We start from the raw sequence: 11816 nt of genomic DNA, 5'->3' as shown, positions 1-11816 counted from the left end.
ACTTGGTGCATGTTCGGATGCGGAGCCAGGGCGGCGGGAGTAATTTTGAACAGGGGGTGCTGTGAATTTTTTTTTTTTTTTGGAAAAAAACCTATGAGCCTATAGGCCTATTTAAAATTACATTTTAAAAATAAATACATTGAGATTTACTACTTTATTGTCATATACACTTCAGTGCACAGCCAGCCAGGGTCTGAAACACACAGACATCAGTTCTCAGATATGCGCAATGCGCTATTAATCTGAAGCAGAAGCAGAATCAGAAATAATAGTTTAATAATCGAAAGAAAACGAAATAATTACTTTCATTACAATTTCAGATAGCCTATACATACATGCAACTTATTTAGATACAACAAAATAATATTACAACAAAATATAATATTAATCAAACTTCACAATAACGCTAAAACAATGCAATCGATTTGGTCAGCTGGCTTGAGTCACTGCACGTTTTATGTCACACGCAACTCTATTAACTCCAAAATCTTTTTACGCACACCACAAGGAAATAATCTCTGATCTCCACCACCTTACAAAAATACTATAGTGTACTACTTACAATTGCTTGGCTAGTCAAAGCTGAATCCACACTTGTTGCCAAAAAAATAAAATGTTACAAGCGCGGCAGCACCATGCTCTTACCTGAGCTACATGCAGGCGGGGGTGCCCTGGTTACAGGTGTCCAAATGTCGAGGTGCGCTCTGGGGTCGTGGAGATAAAGTCACAAAATTATGATCAGTCTCTTCCACATAATGCAGCCACTGCCCTCTAGCAAACCCAAGCCGGTGCCACAGAACGTGAGAAACGTTTCATTACCACAACGCCGTGTGGGAAATTTGAAACTGGATGTTGGCTGGAAGGGCTCGTCTAATCCAATCACGCTAGGTTGGGTTGCGGGTGCTGGGGCTGGGCCTGCCGGTTCAACTGCAGCAGAGGCAGGCGACAGACTCCGTTGTCATGGTTGCGGTATTAGATTTCTTCACTGGTAGTTTTCCAAAAAAAAATTCCAAAATCCGTTTCTGTGACATATTTTCTCCTCGTTTCTGTCATTAAACTATGTAAATTTACTAGTCAGCTGCTGCCAAAGATGGATGTATTCTGCATGGAACGAGCGGGAAAACGGCTCTTTACTCGGCGACCAAAACCTGCCTGCCTGACGTTTGACAACGTAACTTCCGATTGTGGTTGATTAGGCCCTCAAAATATGAAATTAAAATCCAAAATATACGTAATAGCCTACGTGTGTCAAAATCATTTTCTAAAATATTCATAAGGAATTTATAAATTGTTGCAAAATATTTTAATAGGCCTACATTTCTTTTTTTTTTAAAATCTCCCTCTCGTCACTAGGGGGTGCTCCAGCACCCCCACTTCCCGCGGCCATGTGCGGAGCTATGCGGAAAGTTACAAAAAAATGCAGTGCACTCCGCCACGCGAATAGTTCGCGCACACTCAAAGCGAACATCCAGCAACACTGTGATGACCCAAGCGAAAATTGGGGACGCGTCGAGTATAAATCAGCTTGACACAGAGAAAGGACCGATGGCCGGCCAGCCGAGGTTCGTCTTTGGGAGAAAAATTTGCAGATTATATTATTATTATTTTTTTATTTTTTATTATTGTTTATATTTATTTTATTTAAAATTTATGTGTTGTGTAACTTCTAACATGTTTGGTTGGTAAAATAACTTTTGTAAATTCACATCAGATAGTCTTCCGTGTCTGGAATGGATGTATTCTTGAGTTCTATAAGGTAACAATAATATAATAAGATAACCTTGTTTGAAATGGGTTTTGACTAAAAGAAAATTGGTTTACTTCTAGATACTTGAACTATATTGACTGGGTTAAATATAATTGCATTACTAAAAATAGACTAAAAATACCATTTTCATGACTAAAACTAGACTAAAATGTCATCAGTTTTTCATCGACTAAAACTAGACTAAAATGTCATCAGTTTTCATCGACTAAAACTAGACTAGACTCAAAGAGAGTATGAACCGTGACTAAAACTAATAAAAACTAAAATGACAGCTTCACACAAAGACTAGACTTAGACTAAAATTAATACAGGTCGCCAAAAACAACACTATGTGTCTGTTCAGTGTTTCTCCTGTGTTCTTGTTTTTGCCTGTGTTTACCTGAGCTACTTTTACTCCATCAGGCCAAACTGTTCTGATTGCTTAACTGTTCCATTCCATGCCGATCCGGGCCAGTTGGCACAGATATGGTTTTGTTTTCCACCGCAGGGGCTGATAAGAGAGCTCGCAATACAAACCCATCAGTAGTTGGTAACGTAAGTGTTTACATATGGTTTGAGATGTAAATAGTGAGTACGTTATGGGGAATGATCACAAATAGCTCAAATAGCACACTTGGCCAGCCACAGAGAGAAACTAGTAGCCAGACAACACACAATTAACCGATTCCTTATTTTTCTTAGAACAAATTCTGCCTGGTGGTGGAAAAGCGGCCCTGGTTCCTTGCCTGGATTTTTTTATTTTTCATTTTTTATAAATATTCTGACTGCATGTGGATCCAACACTCCTCTTTGTTTGAAACAGCCATGTTACACCTGCATGAAAAAAAAAAAGTTGTGCTCAAAAACAATGTAAAGAGTATATCCAAATGGCCAACTAGCATGTTGTAAGAAATGAGAAATGACTCCATCAGGTGACAGTAGTCTGTATTTGGCAATCGTCTTTTAAAAAAAGGGAAGCTAGAAAAGCTAGGACTGTGGATATACAAAGCAGCACTTGCTTACCATTTTCACATCAATATCACTGTTTTGCAACCAACATCCAATTTAATTTCAAGTTTTGAGTTTGTTTTATTTATATAGCACATTTAAAAACCACAAGTACGGCTGACCAAAGTGCTGAACAAAAAAAAAAAGACATAGAACACAGGGCAACCCACAGATTCATACCATAAACACATTGAATCAAAAACAAATGAGAAAGAAATAGGTTTTAAGAGATATTTAAAAACAGTTAAAGTCTGATATAGGCTAGAAGGCTATTCCACTGGGCCAGCAACCGCAAAGGCTCTATCCCCCTCTATGCTTTAACCATGATCTAGGAACAGAAAGAAACCCTTTGATTACAAAACCTCAGATTTCGTGTAGGATTATATGGATAGAGTTGATCAGACAGATATCTATGAATTTTCACTGGGGCCAAATACTATAATCTCAGTAATTGATTCATTCGAAACAAGAAATTTTGAAAGAAACTACTGTATGTTTTCACTTCATCAAGGAATGGCAAAAAAGAGATTCCAGAGCAGCATATTTATTTAGATTCAGATGTAAATAAATGTGGGTATCATCTGCCAGAGCAGTGAAATGATACACTATGCTTTCTGAAAATAGAGCCCAAAGGAAGTAAATACAAAGAAAAAAAGAATGGGTGCGAAAATAAAACCCTGCGGCACACCCACAGGAATGTTTAGCAGACGACAAAGAAAAATTACCCAAGATCTGACAGAGTAACTTCTATTTGTTAAATATGATTTGAACCAGCTAAGAACAGTTCTTGGATGCCCACAAAATCGTTTTTAAATAAGAAACAATTATTTAAATAAGAAACAAAATAGGGATTAATATTGCTCAGGTCATTTCCAAGGGCAACTGATTAATCAGTTGAATGTTATATTTTCATTCCTCTTCTAGACTATCTGACTGTAATACAAGAGAAGAAGGTTATAAAGCTCTGGCTTCAGCTCTGAGATCAAACCCTTCACACCTGATAGAGCTGGATCTCACAGGAAATGATCCTGGACAATCAGGAGTGAAGGAGCTCAATGATTTACTACAGGATCCAAAATGTCAACTGAAGACACTGAGCTGAGACATGGTGAATTATTTGCAAAAAAAAAATAAAAAAAAAATAAAAAAAAATACTCTTTCACAAAAACAATAAGAAAAAAAAATACACTTTCAATAACACAATAATCTTCACTTTCTAAATCATAATTTTTTTTTTCTAAATTATTACATTTTAAAGATAAACAACTATTTTGTAAATGATAGGCCTACATGCCAGCACAAGATATAAGTCAAATAGACATTACTGGTCAGTAGATGTATCAAGTGCTTGGTGAATTAGTAAGGAGAGGAACGGCGATAATTAATTAATTAATTTATTTATTTATTAATAAAACTAAACTGAGATAATCTAAATGCAGTTTATGTTGACTATTAGTTAATTAACAATCAAGTGCTTGGTGAATTATGCTTAATAATGATAGTAAGAGCCAGCATAAAATCTTGAGCCAGTAATCTCTTTGCTAACATTTCTCATCTTCTTTTCAGAAGCCAGAAAGACGTTAATTTCACTGTCCATTTTTATTCTGAGATGAATGATCTTGTGAGCTTTTGTTCTTTTGTTCCAAATAACATTTTCTGTCTTTCTGAGTTTGGCGCAGGACTGAATTTTTTTATTTATTTTTTATAATTGTGACCTTATGACTTTTTCAGATACTTGTATATTGTGTAAATGTTGAAAGAAAAACTGTTAAAAGTAATCAAAGCTTTTACTGCAAACAGGATTTGGTAAACTTGACATGTTTTGTAAAGCAATGGATGTTGATTTAAATCTCGAATCATCTTCTCTTCTGCAGGTTTTTGGGTCCTGCTGCAGATGAAGCCTGTCAGTTTGTGACTGGAATTGTGGGTAAAAACTCGTTACTCCTGAGAGAACTGAATCTGAGGGAATGGGAAATAGGAGACACACGAGTGAATCAGATCACTGCTCTACTGCAGGATAAACACTGTCAACTCAACACACTGATGTTAGTATTTCCCATAATTTAAAATGTTATAGTACTAGTAGTAATTTTACAGTAGTTGATAATACTTATTTGCATTTGAGTTAGATCAGTTTTTTTCTCAGTCAAAAAATAGCATTCAGAGATTAATTCTCATATTACTAACGAAAATCTAACTCTTGACAGTTTTTGCTATAATATAGCAAAAGCATTCAAAGCATGTGTCATAATATATTGTTTGTTGAAATTATTTTTTTCTTAATGTAGGTTAAGATGCTGTGGTTTGACCGATAAAGGTTGTTCTGCTTTGACTTCAGCTCTGAAATCAAACCCAGCACACCTGAGAAATCTGGACCTAAGTGGAAATAAGCTAGGACAACCAGGAGTCATAAACATCAGAGATCTACTGATGAACCCACAATCCAAATTGGAAGTACTAGAGTTAGTAACACAGCAGTTTCATTTATTAAAGTTTACTGCTTAGTGATTTATTTTTAAAATGACAGGGCCCAAGTTACATTGTTTACACAGAAGCATTGCCTTTGGCATTTCCCTTTGGTCAACAGCAATCCTGCATACAGAGTGTGATGTGGTTAAAACAGACTAGATGGACTACAAACTTAATTTCTGTACCTCTTTTATAAGATGGAAAACATGGATCTGAGTCATTGTTCTTTCTCTCTCTGTTTTCAGTTTTTGTGGCTGCAGTATTACAGAGAGATAGTGGTTTCATTCTGACTTCAGCTCTGAAATCAAAACCCATCACACCTGAGAGAACTGGACCTCAGTGAGAATGAAATAAAAAACACAGGGGTAAATCACTTATTTGGTGTACTGTAGGATTCACGCTGTAAACTGGAAAGATTGAGGTGAGAAACATTCACATCATTCACATATATGGAAATAAAGTGTTTTGGAATTTGAATGAAACAGAATGAAGAGTTTGTCTTATGCCTCCAAATGTAGGTTAAGATACTGTTTTATGACAGATGAGGGTTGTTCTTCTGTGACTTCAGCTCTGAACTCAAACCCATCACACCTGAGAGAACTGAAACCTGAGTGAGAATGAAACTAGGACAATTAGGAGTTACGATCCTCAGTGATCTATGAAAGAAGAACCCACAATGCAAGCTGGAAAAACCTAGAGTTAGTAACATTATACTGTACAGCAATTATAGTGTGATTACGGGAGTTTGTGTTATCTGATTAGTATCAAAAGCATTAAAAAACTTTATGGGTCATGATGCATTTAACCCTCATGTTTATCTCACATGGATCCGATTCATTGCTTTTTCTCTTTTTGTCTTCAGTCTGTGTGATTGTAGTATTTCAGAGAAACAGTGTCTCATTCTGACTTCAGCTCTAAAATCAAACCCATCACACCTGAGAGAGCTGGACCTCAGTTGGAATCAAATAAAAAACACGGGAGCGGAGCACTTTTGTGATGTTCTGAACACAATTCCACAGATGCAAACTGGAGACATTGAGGGAGAGAACATTCAACTTTGGCCCCATTTTATACCTTGCATTAATATGCATTTTTGTCAGTCTAATCAAATATGGATAACACAAAACACAGGTGTAAATTAGATCTAAAACATTCTGAACTTGAGACGTGCCAAGAAGCTCACCAAAACAAAGTATGATTGCTACCCCACTTAATTTTAAGCCATGCAGTATGGGTTCTTTCTAGAATGTCATCCTAGTTTTAAAATGGATAATAAATGGGTTCTTTCTAGAATGTCATCCTAGTTTTAAAATGGATAATAAATAGACATTAATAAAGTTCAATAATAAAATCAAATCTCCTAAAAGTATTTTTTGTGTGTTTGTTTGCTTGTTTTTTTTCATAATAACTAAAAAAAAAAACAAGCAGATTTAACAGAAAAATGTCAGTAGAACAGAAAAAGAATAGATAAAGCTTGTGTTAGAAGGTCATTATTTATAATAAATAAAAATAAAATAAGTAGAAAGAAAGAACAGAAAATGCTAGTGTTAAAGGCTGCTTTTATTTTTTTAAATTTTTTTTTCTTTTTAATAGAAAAGAATAGAATAGAGAGTGCAAATATTAGAGGGTCTTTTAAATAATAATAACAATAATAATAATAATAATAATAATAATAATAATGAAAAACAAGCAGATAAAATTAGAAATATAGCTGCAAGCAGCAATTACAGGGCCAAGCACAGCAGAAGCAAAACGAAAAGCTGAGCATGGCATGTAGCATCAGACAGAAGTGAGTAATTGAAGGATGAAAAGACCTTTTATACTGATAAAAAAAATAAATAATAATAATTAAACTTATAGCCGAATGTTTATAAGTCGCTTTGGATAAACGTGTCTGCTGGATGCATGTAAATGTAAATTCTAGGATGATTTTAGTCAAAATGGAGGACTGAAAAATCATAAATACAACCTCTAGTAAACATGATTTATTGGCTTATCACGTTTGACCAATAGGTGGCACTGTTGGACCAAATGAATGTGGCATGGTCAGTTTGAAGTGACAATGGCACATACAAAGTTTGGTGTCTATATGTCATAAAATGGCAGAGATACAGCCTCAGATGCAGTTTGGCATCTTTCCTGCAAATTCGTTGATGCACTTAACAAGAACCGTTTCGTATCTCAACACAAAATCCCTAACTTTTTGTCAGCATGGTCTGAAGATGATATGATTAGATTTTGGTGACAATCGGACCAATGGTCTTGGAGGAGTTTGAAAAAGTAGGTTTTCAAAGAAAAATAAAATGGCGGGCACGAAATTTTGGCTGACTATGGAAACATTGGTATCATTGTTTTCTCAGCATGACCCAAGGAATCTAATAATACCAGTCTCATTACAATAAGCAAAATTCACAGAACGATATTAGCATTTATTTGAAATTTCATTATAACTTTTGATCACAAGATGGCAACCTTTTGAGTACTTTCAAGTCATGGTCTTGATGGTCTGATGGTACATACCACATTTCGTAATGGTCACCAATGCATTCGTAAAATATAGCATTGTATATTATAGAACTCTATTTGTAGACAATGGCAATTTTATGTTTTGTTTCAATTATAGCGCCACCAAGAGGCACAATCCCACCAAATTTTGTATGTGTCCTTAGAGTTGTGGTGTGTCAAATTTAGCCGGCACACTATGTTATATAATATAACTACGCTACGGTGGTTTTGTGTCAATCAGAGTAACGGTTTCTAAGGTATTGGCAAGTGTTTTTTAAGTGCTAAAATGCAACGTTGCACAAACCATAAGGCAAAACCTTGCATGTGTGTTACCGCTGGACTCGGCAAGGATTCAGGAGTCTACAATGGTAACTCCCGTGAAAATAAGTGGACCACACCCAAAGGTAAAAGCATGTGAATATTTAATTTTTACCACTAGGTGGCGCTGGCTTGGGAAACTTCTCAGGATACGTTGCAGGGGCATCGTGCTGATGACCCATACCAAGTTTTGTGACGATACAATACAAAATTAAAAATGGCGGATGCCCAAAATTGTTGACATGAGAAAATGTATCTCATTTGACTCGGTATGATGCCCCATAATCTAAAGAGACTAGTTTTGGTGATTTTTGGCCAAAACATTCAGAAGTTATAAGCAAAAATATTAATTTTCTTATCTCCTGACCACTAGGTGGCACAGTGCCGAAACACTGCAGGAAACATAGATATAATTCCATTTATAAAACACACCAAGTTTAATCTGTTCGCACGTTATTCGAGAATGGTTTGACTAATCAACTTGAATTCCATAAATTATTTCGGCAGGTCATTCCACCATAATCTGAGCCAATTTTGGTGAGAATCAGACAAACGGTCTAGGACGAGTTCGAAAAAATAGCTTCTTGAATATGATTAAGGACTCAGCTGCTTGGATTGAGTTGGGCAGGTCATTCCACCAGGAGGGAACAGTTGATATAAAAGTCCATGAAAGTTTTGTCATAGGTAGAATGTTAAATGTTTCAATGCAAGCATTTCAGTCAAATGTAATTTATGCAATATTTCAAACCTTTAACCCACTTGGGAAAATCACCCCTTGGCAAATGTTTAAAAGTAGCCCAATTCTGTGGAAAAAATGCAGACTTGGCATCTCTACATCCAAAAAGAGCTGCCAGAGTCATATCTGACTGATCTCAGGTAGAGAAATAGGAGAAATTTCTGACAGGAACATGCTGGAGTATCTGCTGCTCAACAAATCCTGAGCTCATTGGCAAATATCTGATCTTGTAAGATGTGCTCCCTTTACACAGAGTGTGTGTGATTGTGAAATCGAAAGTGAACAGAGTGAACACTCATTTAAAAGAAATTTAAATACTTTGCATGCCGACACCCTATAACAAAAACACATGTAGCATAAACAAACAGCAATAAACAGAAATTCAGCAGGAGCGAGATTAAGAAAACAGCCGAAATGGTGAATATTTTGGGCGATTAAGAAATCCCATGCAGTCGCATTTTTTTAGGTCCAAAAAGAGGACATGTCCGGGGGAAAGAGGATGTATGGTCACCCTATTAGTGTAATTTTAATAATTTTAAAATATTTAATTACTGTGCTTGCAGAGACATTTCTGTGCACACACTCTTCAGAATGGCTGTGACTTTAGATTAATTTTGTCCCTTCTTTTAGCCATGTCATGTCCGGTGTGGACAGATGAATTGTGCACCACTGGAATTATATCACATTGCATCTGGTTAGGACATGGTGTAAAGGATCTCATCTGGTTGCATGCCAGATGAAAAGCACAGCGACTTGTCTGATGCTGCCTTCAGTGATATTGGAATTATTGTAAATTGGACATGAATGGCCTCCAAGGTCATATTTTCAACTGGGAAACTTGGAGATAATTTTGATACCTGAGTTTTCAAGTTGGGCCAGCCATAAACATTAAACATTGCAGACTAAAAAATATAAATAACCATTTGAACCATATCATATAAATTGAATACAATAAAAAAAACAAAACAGATGTAATAGAATATGCATATTGTATGAATTGAACACAACAAAACAGAAGAAAATGTTTTTTTAGGTATTTGAATAAAAGCAAATGAAGAGTTTGTCTCTTTTCTCTCAATGTAGGATAAGAGGTTAGGATAAGAGGTTGTGCTGTGACAGATGAAGGTTGTTCAGCTGTGACCTCAGCTCTGAAATCAAACCCATCTCATCTGAGAGAACTGGACCTCAGTGGAAATAAACTAGGAGACTCTGGAGTGAAAAACATCAGTGATCTACTGATGAACCCACAATGCAAGCTGGAGAAACTAGAGTTTGTAACATCATACTGAATAGCAGTTACAGTGAGAATAAAGTTGTTTTCATACAGCAGACTCAAGTGACAAGATTTATAGCACTGCAGCTTCTAGCATTTCCCCATCTGAAGAAAAATCAAATGTACTAATCATTGAATAAGATTATGAATAGAAATTTGTCTATAAAAACTATACATATGCTAAAATATTTACTGCTAAACAACACAGAAGTGACAAGACTAGTGAGAATAGGTAAATCTGACTGTTACATCGTTTTTGAAGGACTAAAGGTATATTTCACTACATTTAATTTTATCAAGCATGTTTGTACACTACATTCTAAAATGACACAAAGTAAATGTTTTATTCATGTACTGTATGAGATTTTCTTAAAAAAAAAAATAAAAAAAAAAAAAAATAATTTAAATAAGAGTCCATTTAAAACAACTTTTCAGTTGTTTCTGTATTAATTGATGAAATTAACATATTTGCCTGAATGATGATGACTCTAAACTACGATTGTAGCTAGTATCCTCAAATGCTTATAATTTGGTTTATGGTTAAGTATAAATAACGTTCCATGTTTTTGCTGGTGTATTAGTAACTGCATGGTATTTACTCATGATGTGCTTAACTCACACATGAACTTAACATGGATTTGAGTCATTGTCTTTTCTCTTGACTTCAGTCTGTGTGGATGCAGTATTACAGAGGAACAGTGTATCATTGTGACTTCAGCTCTGAAATCAAACCCATCACACCTAAGAGAGCTGGATCTGAGTGAAAATGAAATACAAAACACAGGAGTGAATCCCTTATTTGACGTACTGAAGGATTTACACTGTAAACTGGAGAGACTGAGGTAAAGAACATTCACATACAATAATCAAAATGATTAAAACAGTTTAAACCTGAGCCTAAGTTGAGCTCATAATGTATTTGTTTATAATTATTTACTATAACATGTTTTTTAATCCTGTCTCTTTCTAGTCTAAATGACTGTGGCATTACAGATGTTTCTGCTTTAACTGAGTCTTTGGCAAACACAAAAGCACTGCAGTTTTTAAAAGAGCTTGATCTGAGATACAATACAATTGGAGACTCAAAGCAGCTGCTCAATGATGTGCTACGAGACTCAAACTGTGAACTGAGGTTAAAGTTTCTTTGTGGTATTAAAGAGAACTTAATTTATATTTGATACACAAGACATCTTTTAAATATGTGTGGAAAGAAGTTCTAATTAACAATTATTTATGTGTCAGAACAAAGCTTAAAGTTAATTCAAATGAAGCAGGAGAACAAAAATGTATAGATCACCAGCTGCTTTATTAATTACATCAATAGTAGTAAACCATTTCATTTAAAAAATAGATTTGATCAGATTGCAGGAAAACGCTGGTAAAATCAGTGCAGATTCCCACATCAGCTTACAGTCGTACAGCATCACATGATCAATGTCTCTTCTGTCCTGATTTTACTTTGACAAGAAACACATTACATTACTTTACACTACTACTTTCAGTTATTTACTAAAACCAATACAATCATGTTTAAACTATGGACAATGGGTTTAACTAGTGGAACATTTAATTGAAAGTGTTTTTGTTATTCAACATATAATTTGTATTTGCTTCTTGTCATTCGTCACATACGCCATATTCTCATCAGCATGTGTTTCTATGTTACAATTACTCGATAGGACTCACAGGCTCTTCTGCAGTCACGCTAACATAGACAACATATGAACAGTTTTAAATCTGTTATATTTAAATTCAGATAT

The sequence above is a fragment of the Cyprinus carpio genome, unplaced genomic scaffold (genome assembly GCF_018340385.1).
Source record: "Cyprinus carpio isolate SPL01 unplaced genomic scaffold, ASM1834038v1 S000006800, whole genome shotgun sequence".
NCBI lineage: Eukaryota > Metazoa > Chordata > Actinopteri > Cypriniformes > Cyprinidae > Cyprinus > Cyprinus carpio.
Note: the sequence above shows the minus strand (reverse complement) of the source record.